The 16,872-nt window shown below is 38.9% G+C and overlaps 2 protein-coding genes across 10 annotated transcripts in view; one reads left to right on the forward strand and one right to left on the reverse strand.

Moving 5' to 3' along the window:
• Positions 1-3,132, reverse strand: part of LRRC28 (leucine rich repeat containing 28) — a 196,169-nt gene extending 193,037 nt beyond the window's left edge. For 3 of the 4 annotated variants that reach the window (XR_003507308.1, XM_027520678.1, XM_027520677.1), the window contains exon 1: positions 3,023-3,125. The gene's annotated coding sequence lies outside the window, so the exon portion shown is untranslated. Of the gene's footprint in view, positions 1-3,022 lie in introns of all 4 variants that reach the window. The other variant, XM_027520676.1, reaches the window with a different exon arrangement.
• A 1,942-nt stretch (positions 3,133-5,074) lies between these two features.
• Positions 5,075-16,872, forward strand: part of TTC23 (tetratricopeptide repeat domain 23) — a 158,583-nt gene continuing 146,785 nt past the window's right edge. For 3 of the 6 annotated variants that reach the window (XM_027521740.1, XM_027521735.1, XM_027521739.1), the window contains exon 1: positions 5,082-5,335. The gene's annotated coding sequence lies outside the window, so the exon portion shown is untranslated. Of the gene's footprint in view, positions 5,527-16,872 lie in introns of all 6 variants that reach the window. The other 3 variants (XM_027521741.1, XM_027521736.1, XM_027521738.1) reach the window with 3 other exon arrangements.

Below are 16,872 nucleotides of genomic sequence, written 5' to 3' on the forward strand. Positions count from 1 at the left end.
ACAATCACCACAAAAAGAAACAAGCTCAGAGCTACAATAATCCGCCGAAGGTCAAGCAGCTCATAAGGGAATAAAGGATTTTTTTTCTTTGGGTGGGGAAGTGTGTCCAGACTGAAGTCTTTGCAAACACAGACCAACAGGATTTTACAAGATACTAAGGAAACGGTAAAACACTAAAATCAAGTTGAGCTTTGTTCAAAGATTCTGCTCTCGTTTACTTGGGCACACTTCCTCAAACTCTCCAAAGGAAAATACCTTTCAAAGAAAATGTTTTTTCTTAAGAAAAATTTTCACTGAGAATTGACACCAAATTAGTACAAATGTAGTAACATAAGCTTTCAGTAAGCAGTGCTTTGTAACTTTTCATTTATATTCCATTATTTCCAAACTCTAACTCCTAATAGGAAAGTATCTGCTATTTTATATGAAAGGGCAGAGAATATGGAGTACTCAATAATCTCCCCAATGGAGCATGAGAGTCCAATACCTTCCCATTTTTATACTAGCAACTCACTTCCCTATTTTTATGAGACATATTACATGACTCTAAACAAGATAATCTTTCCACATCTTAATTCTCTCTGTGAAGCAAGGATAACTAGGCTAGAAATAACGTTGATGATCGTTATTGGAAGGGGAAGCTTCCTGGGTAATTATTCACTTAAACGGTAAACTGGAAGCAGTTTAGGTGTCTCAGAAACACCTCAAACTTAACACTTTCAAATAGGAGTTTTTTATTTTCATCACCTATCCAAATCTCTCCCGGTCTTTCCAAACACCAGGAAAGCCTGAAGTCAAGAATGATTCCACCCACCTATCATGAATGAGTCACCCACCACCTCCAATCCATCACAAGGCCTATGGTTTCCATCTCCAACGTACACCTCAAATCAATGCACATTTCTCCATCTGCCAAAATGGAAAACCAGTCATCTCCTGCCTGGCCATATATTTTACTGGTCTCCCTGTGTTTAGTCAATCTGTAATACATTAACCACTTAGCAGGGAGCTTTTAAAAAAGTAAATTCAATTATGTCTCCCTCTCTTTCTCAGGTAAATTCACTCCCTACTCACATGAGTTCTTAAAAAAAAAAAAAAAAACCTTCAAAAGTTTATTTAGAAAAATCAAACTTGCCAGGTATTGAGGGCTCTCCACAACCTGGCCCCACCCACTCCTTCAGCCTGGCAGCACCCTTCCTGTTTCTCACCAAAGTCCTGGGCTTTTCTAGTGCTTCTCAGGGCCGCACTCTTCACATCACTTGCTGCTCTCCTCTTAGCCTTGAAAACACTGTCTCAACACCCTTCAGGTTTCAATGTAAAATCACCTCTCCATCCCAAATAAATGATTCTCTCTTCCTCTTTCTTTGTAGGACTCTCCACAATTTATAATCTATATATTTATTGATGTATCTATCTATTATAAATCTAGCCAAGAGACTGTACCATGAGCTCCTGAGGGCAGAGATCCCACTGTTTTCTTCACATTTGTATTCCTGCCTCTAGCACAAAGCAGGCCCTCAAACAGCTGATGAACTGCTGAAAGTAGGCCATGTGAGTAACACTGCACAGTAGAGTGTTTTTCATCTCTGATCTAAGGTCAGCTTGTAGATACTATAGGCTGAGCCTTCTATGTGCTTTGATCTCTCAATCCTTAAAATTCTGCATTGCGATATATGTTATTTAGCCTGTTTTATAGATGAGGAAACTGAGTTTTCTCAGAAAGCAACTCCTCAGAATTCCAACCCAAATGAACGACTTCAAAGCCTGTGCATTCTTCTACAGTGCAGCCTTTCATGAACTTCAGTAGGGCCCGTGTTTCTTCCTATTACTATTTAAACGGTAGGCAAAGCTTACACAAATTTAAGACCACAAAGCACAGCCCACACTCCTTGATGGTTAGATCCAGTGAGAGAATACAGCATAACCTGATGGCTTTCCTTCTAAATCCTGCAGAGATGGGTAGGATTGACTGCTTTAAAAACGTCGCTGCTGCTGCTGCTAAGTCGCTTCAGTCGTGTCCAACTCTGTGTGACCCCATAGACGGCAGCCCACCAAGCTACCCCGTCCCTGGGATTCTCCAGGCAAGAACACTGGAGTGGGTTGCCATTTCCTTCTCCAATGCATGACAGTAAAAAGTGAAAGTGAAGTCGCTCAGTCGTGTCGGACTCATAGAGACCCCAGGGACTGCAGCCTTCCAGGCTCCTCCGTCCATGGGATTTTCCAGGCAAGAGTACTGGAGTGGGGTGCCATTGCCTTCTCCGTAAAAACATCACTACATTCTGTTAAAATGCAGTTTGGCAGATGAAATCTACACAAATGAAATCTGAAAGCTGTCAATAATAAATAATGGTAATGGTTTTCCAAATGCATTCATTGGCAGTACAGGATAATTTTCTCACACATACTCCCTTCGGTACCTCTGATCTACAATTAAAAGCAAATGATGCACTTAATATTAGCTGTATGCAACTGCACCTACATAGGAGTTTTCTGACAGGTAAACACCAATCCACTCTATTACTGTTTAAAGCAAACAAACCTTTCCACCTTAAGAAAATTCCACACACTTTTAAGCAGGTGTGTTTTAAAGGGAAAGGAGTACCTTCGATTGACTTCCATACTTAACTCGGTGGAATACCCACTCCAACTTCCTAATATTGGATATTAGAGGATTAAAATCGTACAATAAAAGCGTTTGTTATTTTCTCAGTACTGAGAAGGCTGGCAGAAGTCAGGCAGAACACATGCCATTTTTCCCAGTTAACCAAGCACTCTCGCCGTTAGAGTTTGGAAGCAGCGAGACTAGCAGAAAGGATTTCACTGATCCGGTGAAGGGATTCTGCGACCACCTAGGGCTAGGAGGGCCCGGCGGCAGTGGAGACCCGAGGCCCGGGTGGGCCCGCTCGGGCCAAGGTCCACTTGCTGCGGCCCGACGCCTCTGCCAGGCTCGGCCTGCCTGGCCAGCGGCCGGGCCACAGGGCACTGCTACGTGAGGCACCCGAAGCAGCGAAGCACCACTCACCTCTGCCGGCGAAGCCAGCGCTCCTGAGCTGAGGGGCGCCGGACGGCTAGCCCGGGCTCGGCAGGCGGGGCGGAGCGCCGGCGGCGACGGGGCGGGGCGCGGGCGAAAGTGGGGCGGGGCTGGGCGGGGCGGGACCCTCTCTTCAGATTTTGGGGGAGGAGTGAGCCCGGGCGACGAAGCTCGCGATAAAACGCCCCTGTGGTCGCCGTCTTACGATAGGTCAGGCGAGATGCTCGTTTTCCAAGCGACGTGCCTATTGGTCAAAACTGCGGCTTCTCTGCTACTGGCCCCGCCTCCGGCTCGGTCCTTGCTTCCGGCTCTGGCTTCGGGGGTTACGGTTGAGGTGGAGGTTTGTGCTCAGAGTTTTGAGAGGGTGGTTTAGCTGGCTCCGGCCTCAGGGACAGTCAGTAATTTATTAGTTCTTTTGTTCATACGTTCACTGACGCACTTGTCCTCGTATTCAATACATACGTTAAGAAATTAGAAGAATAACACCCAGTGTGTACCAGGCAAGGTTCTAAGATCTGTGGACAGGTTATCTCACTTAACTCTCATGGCAATCCTATGACACAGATACTATTATTATACTCGTTTGACGGTCACAACTGAGACCCGGTGGTTTTCTGTAATATGGCCAAGGTTAGTGATCAAGTAGTAAGCTTATTCGGAGAAGGCGATGGCACCCCACTCCAGTACTCTTGCCTGGAAAATCCCATGGACGGGGGAGCCTGTTAGGCTGCAGTCCATGGGGTCGCGAAGAGTCGGACACGGCTGAGCGACTTCACTTTCACTTTTCACTTTCCTGCATTGGAGAAGGAAATGGCAACCCACTCCAGTGTTCTTGCCTGGAGAATCCCAGGGTCGGCGGAGCCTGGTGGGCTGCCGTCTATGGGGTCGCACAGAGTCGGACACGACTGAAGCGACTTAGCAGTAGCAGCAGCAGCAGCAGTAAGCTTATTAAAAGCACAGTATAAAAAGAAGTCACTGCGCGCTGGCAAGTTCGTTCCAAACGTGAGGCAGTAACCTAGTCTCTGCTCTTGAAATACTTGAAGTGCGCTGCGAGAAACTATCGTTAAAAGGACACTAACAATTTAGTGAATAAAATACTCTGGCAGTTCCTAGCATGACTGAGTAGTCTATCAATAAATATTTTAAAATATTCCCGTGTCAGCAGAAAGAGTCATAAAAGGAAGAATCTTTCATGTTGGTAAAAAGGGAAAAAAAAAAAAAGATCCAAGCATTGTTAGGGAACAGTACAAAATACTTTTTAAATTCCTTGCTTGTTAGTGTGACAACGTTTCTTCTGAAATGAAGTTTTAAAAAACCTTCCTCTTAAGAAACCACTGTTATTCTTTGAAAAGCTTGATGTTGATTAAACTACTGGTTCATTGTCAAGCAATCTTGACTTTATAGATTTATATTGGTTTACTTAATTACTGTTAGAGATAACAGAGCAGACTTACATTAAGTAAAAATAAGACCTATGGCAAAATAACGTCTACCATCTGAAACTGACACAAAAGTAGCCATGTGATTCTTTGTATTAATATATTATCCTGTGTGTGCCCTGCTCAGTGGGGTCGGACTCTGCCACCCCACCCACTATAGCCTAACAGGTCCCTCTGTCCATGGAATTTTCCAGGCAAGCATACTGGAGTGGGTTGCCATTTCCCCACCTAGATATCCTGCGTCTTTAGGATCGAAGAACCTGCGTCTTCAGAATCGCAGGCAGATTCTTTACCACTGAGCCACTTCGGCAGCCCATATTATTCTATGGACACTCTTAAAAGTTGTCTGAATTTGTCAAGTGTCAGTTTCACATTTTGCCTCACTCAAAACAAGGGGGGGTGGAGGCAATCCTCTAATCCAAACCAGTAATTTGGCAGTGTTCGGTAAACTTTAACATCAACGGGCAGTGATACCCCTTTAAGAAAATTCCAAAGAAAAGACCAACCCCGTTTTAAAATTCCCACCTCTGGCTCCCAAGGATTGGGTTGCAAATTTAGACAAAATACTCTTCTCCACTCCCTATTGGTGCATAATCTATCATTCATTCTCCCTGGAATTTAGTGTGGTACCGGGTAGCTTTACGGGAAAAGACTGCTCCAATTTAGCCTGGAATTGCCCAACTTTTAGACTTTTATCATGGTGCTCAATCTGTAAAAAGAATCACCAAACTGATAAAACCAGTACAGCGTGGATCAAACTGGTAAATCATGGTGCCGAGACAACTGTAATTCGATCGAAAAAGAAACGGACAACTCTCAAGCACACAGGGTATTTGACAAAGGATTTTACGACACAGTGAGAGATGTGAGAGTTAAACTTTTCTCTTTTTTTTTTCTTTTGCTAGTTTTAAAGGCGTAGATGTCAAAGGAAAAGCAAATAAACTGCTGGCATAATGCAAGAATGGCAGGAGGAGAGTTTTTCAGAGGGTGTTTTTCTTTTAGAAAGAACATTATTCGCAGATTAGCAGTGGATTTTTGAATGGTAAAGGGAACAAGGTAATAAAATTTACTAAAGATTATTTTATACTCCAAGAATCTGTAGTTTGTTATTGCTTTAATATGGATTTAGAGGAACACTTAATAATGTTATTGTAATTATTAGGGGAAATAGATATTTTTCTTTGTATATTATCATACCTAGCATAATAGGCAATCCAGCTGTTAAAAGATATAATCTTTGGACGCAAGTTTTGTGTATAGATGTAGATTTGGAGATCCAGGGACATATCTGCTAATGACAAGGGAAAACATAATATTGGTATATGAAATAGAATCAGAAGATGATGAATGTAAGGATAAATTCTCAAAAATGAAGTCCAGCATTTATATTTTCAAGAATGATATTTTCACTAAAACTAAAATATAAATTCAGGAAATACTGATAAATGAGGATGATGTATATTAAAGCTTAATTTGGAGTAGCAGCATTTAAAAAAAATCCAGCCCAATGTAAAATTCCAAAATATAAAAACTTAATGATTCTTCAAACATTAATTCAGCTAATAAATACACCTACTGGCACATTTATTCCTCTACAAGGCCTAGCTCAAGAGTAGGTATGCAATAAATATTTCTTGAGTGTCCTCTATTAATCCATATATGGGGATATAAAATAATGTAATATAGTCTCTAAAGAAGCTCATACTCTGTCTACCTGGGAGAAGGAGACTCAAAAAGTTTAATGAAGACTTCTGGATAGTTCCTGGTGCATAGATGACTGTTGTAGACCATAGGTTCTTCAGGAGCTTAGGCCAGTAGAGCAGAAATATTCAGGGAGAGTTTCACAGTGGGGTTAAGACCCATTTGGGACTTGAGCAATGGGCAAAATTTCAGTCAAAAAAGAAATAGCATCCTAGATAGTGGGTGAGTTGTTACTGAATATGTGCAGCGTAAAGAATAATTAACTGAGCAACAGAAGTTTCATTTGGGGATCTTGTTTTAATCTTCAAAAAAGAAAAAAGCATGAGAATGTTACACAGAAAGTCAAAATTGCCAGAATTAAGGAGTTTGGTCCTGGATTTTAAAGGTAATATTTGAAAAAGATAAGACTGACATTTCAAGAACAGAGACCAGAAGCTAAGGGGCTAAAATATTAATACTATAAATAATGGAATGTGGATTGGTAGCAGCCTCATGAGACATTTTCTCCAAATACCATCACATGGGAATAACATAAATCTTGATTCATTTCTTTCTTTTATTCTAAAGCATTGATCTTATTTTTTGTTTAGCACTATTTGTTATGTATAATAATGTATAACAAAATATTATGTATAGATGAGGTGATAGTTGTGGTGCTATAAAACAGTAAAAGTGTTTGTTTACATTGCATCATTTTTTGCTCCTTTTCCCTCAGAATTTACCTGTATTTCTTGGTTCTATTTAACTGATTTGAGGGAATGTCAACCAAAAAAAAAGTTGTGACTGAAGAATACCATGGGAAGATGGGAGATATTCGTACTCAGACTGTAGGCTTTCACCTGACCTGTTTCTCTGAGACAAAATTCAATTCCATATACTCCATGAGCTACTGCTGCTGCTGCTAAGTCGCTTCAGTCGTGTCCAACTCTGTGCGACCCCATAGACGGCAGCCCACCAGGCTCCCCCGTCCCTGGGATTCTCCAGGCAAGAACACTGGAGTGGGTTGCCATTTCCTTCTCCATGAGCTGCTACCATGTACCAGATGATATCCTTCCAGTGGTGGGGGTGGGGGGTGGGGGGGAAGGTGAATCAAGGACCACCTCCTCTCCAAAAAGCAAAGTGCTTCAGGGATACCACGCAGAATATTTGTGTCCTTCAAAATTTGCTTCAAAGAATCTGAAGGTCATCTATCCTAACTTCTTGATTAGCGGTTCTTAATCAGTTAGATGGAGAAGGAGGTTGTCTCTAGCTGTGGAAAAGAATCCTGAGACAAGGCCCCTTGATGGCAGCTATGGCAGACTGCAATGTTCACCAAGTATTCCATTTACTCCCCTGGGTATGTAGCCATCTTTGCAGTTAGGGAGCAAATGAAATGTCAGTGCAAGTGAGTTGGGTCATGTATAGGCGATGATGGTGGAAAGCCCATGTACAGTTTTTCCACCTCCGTTACTCTACCATGACTCTTGTTGATGCACAGTTAAACCTTGGTCAACCTAGGTCTACACCCACTACTAAATCAAGAGGGTCTGTAGCACACAGGAGTTAGTATCTTACCTCATCATAGCCTAGTAAATGATTCTGACTACCTAAGACAACTTTTTCCCTGGAGATGTTGATGTTTCATGTAAGTTTTCTTAAGGAAAAAATGCCCTAATCAACTGCGTTTCATCTATCAAGTGGATGGTATGTTTGGGGGAAAGTCACCCTGTAAAGATGGTTTAATTTTCTGTCCAGTAAACATTTATTGAGGCCTATTAGGTGTCAGGCACTAATGCCATGTGACTCATCCATGTGTGGAGCGAGAATATTAAGATTAGTTTTCAAACTTTTGGGAACCTCTGTCATACTGTTTTTGTGGATCAGGGCTGCTTTCCCTATCTTATAAAAGTCTTGTATTAGAAGGTTTATTTATAAAAGTCAGAATTGCATATAAAACGGCATGGTGGTTTCATATCTATTTTTTAACAGTAAGGTATAATTTACATACTATAAAACTCACTCTAAGGATATAACTCAATGATTTTTTTAAAGAAAATTTACAGAGTTGTATAGCTAGCACCACATTCCAATTTTAGAAAAATGTCCATCACTGTAAAAAGATACCTCATGCCCATTTGCAAGCACTCCTCATTCTTACCCCCAGCCCGCGCAATCAATAATAAATTTTTTGTCTCTGAAGACGTGCCTTTTCTGGACACTTAATACAGATGGAATAATACAATACATGATATTTTGCATCTTGCTTCTTTCACTCAGCATAAGGTTTTGAGACTTAACCATGTTGTCATATGTGTTGGTCCTTCATTCCTTTTGTTTTTTATTGAAGTATAGTTGATTTAGAATATTAGTTTTCAAGTATACAACATAGTGATTCAGGGTTTTTATAGATTATATTCCATTTAAAGTTATTATAAAATAATGACTTCATTTCTCTGTGCTGTACAATGTATCCTTGTTGCTTGTTTGATACATAGTAATTTATATCTCTTAACCCCATACCCATATCTCACTCCTCCCCGCTTTCCCCTCTGCACTGGTAACCCCTGGTTTGTTCTCTATATTTTTAAGTGTGTTTCTGTTTTGTTATATTCATGGAATTCTCTTATCTTTTAGATTCCACATGTAAGTGGTAACATGGTATTTGTATTTGACTTATTTCACTAAACATAAAAACCTCTAGGTCCATCCATGTTGTTGCAAATGGCAGAATTCCATTATTTTTTATGACTGAGTAATAATCCATTGTGTGTATAAATACAACATAATTTTTTATGTATTCCTCTGTTAATGGTTGCTTCCAAATCTTGGTTATTGTAAATAACGCTGCTATTAACATTGGGTGCATGTATATTTTGTTCTGTTTTTTTCAGATATATGAATGAAATTACTGTTGGATCATATGGTAGTTATATTTTTAGTCTTTTGAGGACCCTCCATACTGCTTTTCATAGTAGCTGCACAAATTTACATTCTCACCAATAATCTATAAGGTTCCTTTTCCTCCGCATCCCCACCGGCATTTGTTATTTGTGGTCTTTTTGATGATAGTCATTCTGACAGGTGTAAGATGATATCTCATTGTGTATTTGATATTCATTTTTCTGAAGATTAACAGTGTTCTGCATCCTTTCATGTGCCTGTATGTCTTCTTTGGAAAAATGTCTATTCAGTTCTTATGCTCATTTCCAGTTGGGTTGTTTGTTTTTTGATATTCACTTATCTGAGTTGATTATATATTTCAAGTAGTTACCTGTTGTTGATCATATCATTTGCAAATATTTTCTCCCTTTCTGTAGCTTGTCTTTCATTTTGTCAGTGGTTGTCTTTGCTGTGCAAAAGCTTTCAAGTTTAATTAGGTTCCATTTGTTTATTTTTGCTTTTATTTCTTTTACTTGAGGAGACAGATCCAAAAAAAATTGCTACAATTTACATCAAAGAGTGTTCTAAGTTTTCTTTAATTAAGGAGTTTTATGGTTTCAGGTGTTACATTTAGATCTTTATTTTTGTGTAAGTTTATTTTTGTGTGTAATGTGAGGACATGTTCTAATCTCATTTTCTACACATAGTTGTCCAGTTTTCCCAACACCACTTATTGAAAAGACTGTCTTTTCTCCTTTGTACAGTCTTGCCTCCTTTGTTGTAAATTAATTGACCATAAGTGTGTGGGGTTTTGGGGGCTCTCTATTCTGTTTTGCCAGTACCATGTTGTTTTGATTACTATAGCTTTGTAGTATAGTCTGAAATCAGGAAGTGTGTTACCTCCAGATTGGTGGTTCTTTTCTCAAGATTACCTGGGCAATTTAGGGTCTTTTCTTGTTCCATATATATTTCAGGATTATTTGTTCTAATTCTGTGAAAAATTTCATGGGTATTTGATGGACATGGACATTTTAACAGTATCAATTCCTTGACTCCAAGAACACAGGGTATCTTCATTTCCTACATCATTGGTTTATACTTTTTAGAGTTTAAGTCTGTTACCTTTTTGGTTAAGTTAATTCCTATGTATTTTATTCTTTTTGATGCAATTTTAAATGGAATTATTTTCTTTCTCCTTGTGATTATTCATTAAAAGTATATAGAAAAACAACAGATTCTGTATATTAATCTTATATCATGCAACTTTGCTAAATTCATTAATCAGTTCTTTTCGTGGACACTTTTAGTGTTGTCTATGTATAGTGTCATGTCATCTGAAAATAGTGACAATTTTACTTCTTCACTTCCAATTTAGATACCTTTTATTTATTTTCCCTCTCTGATTGGTGTGCCTAGAGCTTCTGATATTATGTTACATAGAGGTGGTGAGAGTGGACATCTTTGTCTTTAGAGGAAATACTTTCAGTTTTTTCCCAATGAGTATGATGTTAGCTGTGAGTTTGTCATAAATGGCCTCATTATGTTGAGATATGATAACTGTATAACAACCTTGATGAGAGTTTTTACTGTGAAAGGATGTTGAATTTTGTCAAATGCTTTTTCTCTCTCTATTGAGATTGTCCTGTGATTTTTATCCTTTCATTAATGTACTATTTAATATTGATTGATTTCTAAATATTGAACCATACTTATATCCCTGGAATAAATCTCACTTGATCATGGTGTATGATCATTTTTATATATTGTTGAATTTGGCTTGCTAATATTTTGTTAAGGCTTTTTAGATCTATTTTCATCAGCAGTATTGGCTTATCATTTTCCTTTTTTGTGTTATCCTTGTCCAGTTTTGGTATCAAGGTAATGGCAGCCTCAAGGAATGAATTTGGGAGTGTTCTGCCCCCCTAAATTTTTTGGAATAGTTTGAGAAGAATGGGTATTAGCTCCTTTTTATATATTTGAAAGAATTCCCCTGTGAAACCACTCAATCCTGGACTTTGGTTTCTTGGGAATTTCTTTATTACAAATTCAATATCACTACTAGTGATTGGGCTTTCCAGGTGGCTCTAGTGGTAAAGAACCCACCTGCCAATGCACTAGACATAAAAGATGTGGGAGTTTTAGTAGTATATTGTTTAACCTCCATATACTTGTGCTTTTCCCATTTTCCTTCCTGTAACTGATTTATAGTTTCATACTATTGTGATCAGGAAAATGCTTGATATAATTTATGTCCTTTTAAATTAGTAGAAACTTGTTTTGTGGCCTAGTTTATGATCAGTCTTATCACTATGAACAAAGCTAGTGGAGGTGATGGAATTCCAGTTGAGCTATTTCAAAACCTGAAAGATGATTCTGTGAAAGTGCTGCACTCAATATGCCAGCAAATTTGGAAAACTCAGCAGTGGCCACAGGACTGGAAAAGGTCAGTTTTCATTCCAATCCCAAAGGCAATGCCAAAGAATGCTCAAACTACCGCACAATTGCACTCATCTCACATGCTAGTAAAGTAATGCTCAAAATTCTCCAAGCCAGGCTTCAGCAATACGTGAACCATGAACTTCCAGATGTTCAAGCTGGTTTTAGAAAAGGCAGAGGAACCAGAGATCAGATTGCCAACATCTGCTGGATCATGGAAAAAGCCACAGAGTTCTAGAAAAACATCTATTTCTGCTTTATTGACTATGCCAAAGCCTTTGACTGTGTGGATCACAATAAGCTGTGGAAAATTCTGAAAGAGATGGGCATACCAGACCACCTGACCTGCCTCTTGAGAAACCTATATGCAGGTCAGGAAGCAACAGTTAGAACTGAACATGGAACAACAGACTGGTTCCAAATAGGAAAAGGATACGTCAAGGCCGTATACTGTCACCCTGCTTGTTTAACTTCGATGCAGAGTACATCATGAGAAACGCTGGGCTGGAAGAAGCACAAGCTGGAATCACGATTGCAGGGAGAAATACCAGTAACCTCAGATATGCAGATGACACCACCCTTATGGCAGAAAGTGAAGAGGAACTAAAAAGCCTCTTGATGAAAGTGAAAGAGGAGAGTGAAAAAGTTGACTTAAAGTTCAACATTCAGAAAACAGATCATGGCATCTGGTCCCATCACTTCATGGGAAATAATGGGGAAACAGTGGAAACAGTGTCAGACTTTATTGTTTTGGGCTCCAAAATCACTCCAGATGGTGATTGCAGCCATGAAATTAAAAGACACTTACTCCTTGGAAAGAAAGTTATGACCAACCTAGATAGCATATTCAAAAACAAAGCTATTACTTGCCAACAAAGGTCCATCTAGTCAAGGCTATGGTTTTTCCAATGGTCATATATGGATGTGAGAGTTGGACTGTGATGAAAGCTGAGCACTGAAGAATTGATGCTTTTGAACTGTGGTGCTGGAGAAGACTCTTGAGAGTCCCTTGGACTGCAGGGAGATCCAACCAGTCCTTCCTAAAGGATCAGTCCTGGGTGTTCATTGGAAGGACTGGTGCTGAGGCTGAAACTCCAATACTTTGGCCACCTCATGCGAAGAGTTGACTAATTGGAAAAGACCCTGATGCTGGGAGGGATTGGGGCCAGGAAGAGAAGGGGATGACAGAGGATGAGATGGTTGAATGCCATCACTGACTCGATGCACATGAGTTTGGGTGGGCTCCGGGAATTGGTGATGGACAGGGAGGCCTGGTGTGCTGTGATTCATGGGGTCACAAAGAGTTGGACATGACTGAGCGACTGAACTGAACTGAAAAGAATGTGTATTCTGCTGTTTGAGGTTGGAATGGCCTGTAGATACAGCTTTCCAGGTGGCTCAGTGGTAAAGAATCTGCCTGCCAGTGCAGGAGATGCAGGAGATATGCTTGATCCTTGAGACAGGAAGATCCCCTGAAGTTAGGAAATGACAACCCACTTCAGTATTCTTGCTTGGAAAATTCCATGGACAGACTGGCCACACAGCCTACAGTCCATGGGATCACAAAGAGTTGTATTCGATTGAGCGACTGAATATGCACACATGCACGTCCTGTACATATCTCTAAAATCAACTTGTCTGTTGTGTCATTTAAGACCACTGTTGCCTTATTGATTTTCTGTCTGGATAATCTGTGCATTGATGTATGTGGAGTGTTAAAATCCCCTCCTATTATTGTATTATTGTCAATTTCTCCCTTGATGTCATTTAATATTTGCTTTATATATTTAGGTGCTTCTGAGTTGCATGAATATATGTTAAGAAGCATAATATCCTCCTTTTTTACTTTTCACTTTATTGTTATATGATGCCATTCTTTGTCTTCTTTATAGGCTTTGTTTTTAAATCTACTTTGTCTGATATAAGTTTTACTATCTGCACTCTCTTGTGATTTCTATTTGCATGAAATAACTTTTTCCATTTGCTCACTTTCAGTCTATGTGTGTCTTTTGCTCTCGACTGAGTCTCTTATAAGCAGCATATAGATGGATCTTGTTTTATTATCATCAGCCACCCTATGTCTTTTGATTGGACCATTTAGTCCATTGACATTTCAAATAATCATTGATAGGTATGTACTTATTCCTTTATTAGTTGTGTACTTATTATTTATTAGTTGTTTTCCAGTTGTTTGCAGTTCTCTGTTTATTTCTTCTTTTTCTTTCTTTCTTTCTTTTTTTTTGTTGTTGTTACTTCCTTTGTAGTTTGATGATTTTCTATAGTGGTACACTTGTATCCCTCTCTAGTTTTTGTGTATCTACTATAGGTTTTTATTTGTAGTTACCTATATATATTGACCTATAACTATATCTATATTTTGTTAAAGCTAGTACTTTAAGTTCAAATGCATTCTACAAGATCTACATTTTTTACTCTCCATCCACTTGAAAATGTTTACTTTTGATGTCATCTTCATTTTTATCCTTTTACTGATTATTATCATTGTAGTTGATTCTACAATTTTTCTCTTTTGATATTCATACTATCTTATTTAAGTGGTTGGTATTCAACCTTTACTGTATATTTGCCTTTACTAGTGGGAATTTTCCTTTCCTATAGATTCTTGGGCTTCCCTGGTGGCTCAGTTGGTAAGGAATCTACTTGCAGTGCAGGAGACTCAGTTTGGATCCCTAGATTGGGAAGATCCCCTAGAGAAGGGAGTGGATATACATTCCAGTATTCTTGCCTGGAGAATTCCATATACAAAGGAGCCTGTCGAGTTACAGATGATGGGGACAGAACTGAGAGATTCTTCCTTTAGATTCTTTTTTCTTTTTTTTAAAATATAAATTTATTTATTTTAATTGGAGGCTAATTACTTTACAATATTGTATTGGTTTTGCCATACATCAACATGAATCTGCCACGGGTGTACACGTGTTCCCCATCCTGAACCCCCCTCCCACCTCCCTCCCTGTACCATCCCTCTGGGTCATCCCAGTGCACCAGCCCCAAGCATCCAGTATCGTGCATTGAACCTGGACTGGCGACTCGTCTCATATATGATATTATACATGTTTCAATGCCATTCTCCCAAATCATCCCACCCTCTCCCTCTCCCACAGAGTCCAAAAGACTGTTCTATACATCTGTGTCTCTTTTGCTGTTTCGCATACAGGGTTATCGTTACCATCTTTCTAAATTCCATATATATGTGTTAGTATACTGTATTAGTGTTTTTCTTTCTGGCTTACTTCACTCTGTATAATAGGCTCCAGTTTCATCCACCTCATTAGAACTGATTCAAATGTATTCTTTTTAATGGCTGAGTAATACTCCATTGTGTATATGTACCACAGCTCTTATCCATTCATCTGCTAATGGACATCTAGGTTGCTTCCGTGTCCTGGCTATTGTATACAGTTCTGCGATGAACATTGGGGTACGCATGTCTCTTTCAATTCTGGTTTCCTCAGTGTGTATGCCCAGTAGTAGGATTGCTGGGTCATAAGGCAGTTCTATTTCCAGTTTTTTAAGGAATCTCCACGCTGTTCTCCATAGTGGCTGTACTAGTTTGCATTCCCACCAACAGTGTAAGAGGGTTCCCTTTTCTCCACACCCTCTCCAGCATTTATTGCTTGTAGACTTTTAGATAGGAGCCATTCTGACTGACGTGAAGTGGTACCTCACTGTGGTTTTGGTACCTCATTGTGCATTTCTCTGATAATGAGTGATGTTGAGCATCTTTTCATGTGTGTGTTAGCCATCTGTATGTCTTCTTTAGAGAAATGTCTGTTTAGTTCTTTGGCCCGTTTTTTGATTGGGTCATTTATTTTTTTGGAATTGAGCTGCAGGAGTTGCTTGTATATTTTTGAGATTAGTTCTTTGTCAGTTGCTTCATTTGCTATTATTTTCTCCCATTCTCAAGGCTGTCTTTTCACCTTGCTTAGAGTTTGCTTTGTTGTGCAGAAGCTTTTAATTTTAATTAGCCCCCATTTGTTTATTTTTGCTTTTATTTCCAATATTCTGGGAGGTGGGTCATAGAGGATCCTGCTGTGATGTATGTCGGATAGTGTTTTGCCTATGTTCTCCTCTAGGAGTTTTATAGTTTCTGGTCTTACATTTAGATCTTTAATCCATTTTGAGTTTATTTTTGTGTATGGTGTTAGAAAGTGTTCTAGTTTCATTCTTTTACAAGTGGTTGACCAGTTTTCTGAGCACCACTTGTTAAAGAGATTGTCTTTTTTCCACTGTATATTCTTGCCTCCTTTGTCAAAGATAAGGTGTCCATAGGTGCGTGGATTTATCTCTGTGCTTTCTATTTTGTTCCATTGATCTATATTTCTGTCTTTGTGCCAGTACCATACTGTCTTGATGACTGTGGCTTTGTAGTAGAGCCTGAAGTCAGGCAGGTTGATTCCTCCAGTTCCATTCTTCTTTCTCAAGATTGCTTTGGCTATTCAAGGTTTTTTGTATTTCCATACAAATTGTGAAATTATTTGTTCTAGCTCTGTGAAAAATACCATTGGTAGCCTGATAGGAATTGCATTGAATCTATAGATTGCTTTGGGTAGTATACTCATTTTCACTATATTGATTCTTCTGATCCATGAACATGGTATATTTCTCCATCTATTAGTGTCCTCTTTGATTTCTTTCACCAGTGTTTTATAGTTTTCTATATATAGGTCTTGAGTTTCTTTAGGAAGATATATTCCTAAGTATTTTATTCTTTTCATTGCAATGGTGAATGGAATTGTTTCCTTAATTTCTCTTTCTGTTTTCTCATTATTAGTGTATAGGAAAGCAAGGGATTTCTGTGTGTTGATTTTATATCCTGCAACTTTACTATATTCATTGATTAGATCTAGTAATTCTCTGGTGGAGTCTTTAGGGTTTTCTATGTAGAGGACATGTCATTTGCAAACAGTGAGAGTTTTACTTCTTTTCCATTTTGGATTCCTTTTATTTCTTTTTCTACTCTGATTGCTCTGGCCAAAACTTCCAAAACTATGTTGAATAGTAGTGGTGAAAGTGGGCACCCTTGTCGTGTTCCTGACTTTAGGGGAAATGCTTTCAATTTTTCACCATTGAGAATAATGTTTGCTGTGGGTTTGTCATATAGCTTTTATTATGTTGAGGTATGTTCCTTCTATTCCTGCTTTCTGGAGAGTTTTTTATCATAAATGGATGTTGAATTTTGTCAAAGGCTTTCTCTGCATCTATTGAGATGATCATATGGCTTTTATTTTTCAAATTGTTAATGTGGTGTATTTACATTGATTGATTGTTAATTTCTCCTTTCATACTTGTTAGCATTTGTCTTACATATTGTGATGCTCCTATGTTGGGGGCATATATATTTATAATTGCTATATCTTCTTATTGGATTGATCCTTTGATCAT

Source organism: Bos indicus x Bos taurus, chromosome 21 (genome assembly GCF_003369695.1).
Source record: "Bos indicus x Bos taurus breed Angus x Brahman F1 hybrid chromosome 21, Bos_hybrid_MaternalHap_v2.0, whole genome shotgun sequence".
NCBI classification, from domain to species: domain Eukaryota; kingdom Metazoa; phylum Chordata; class Mammalia; order Artiodactyla; family Bovidae; genus Bos; species Bos indicus x Bos taurus.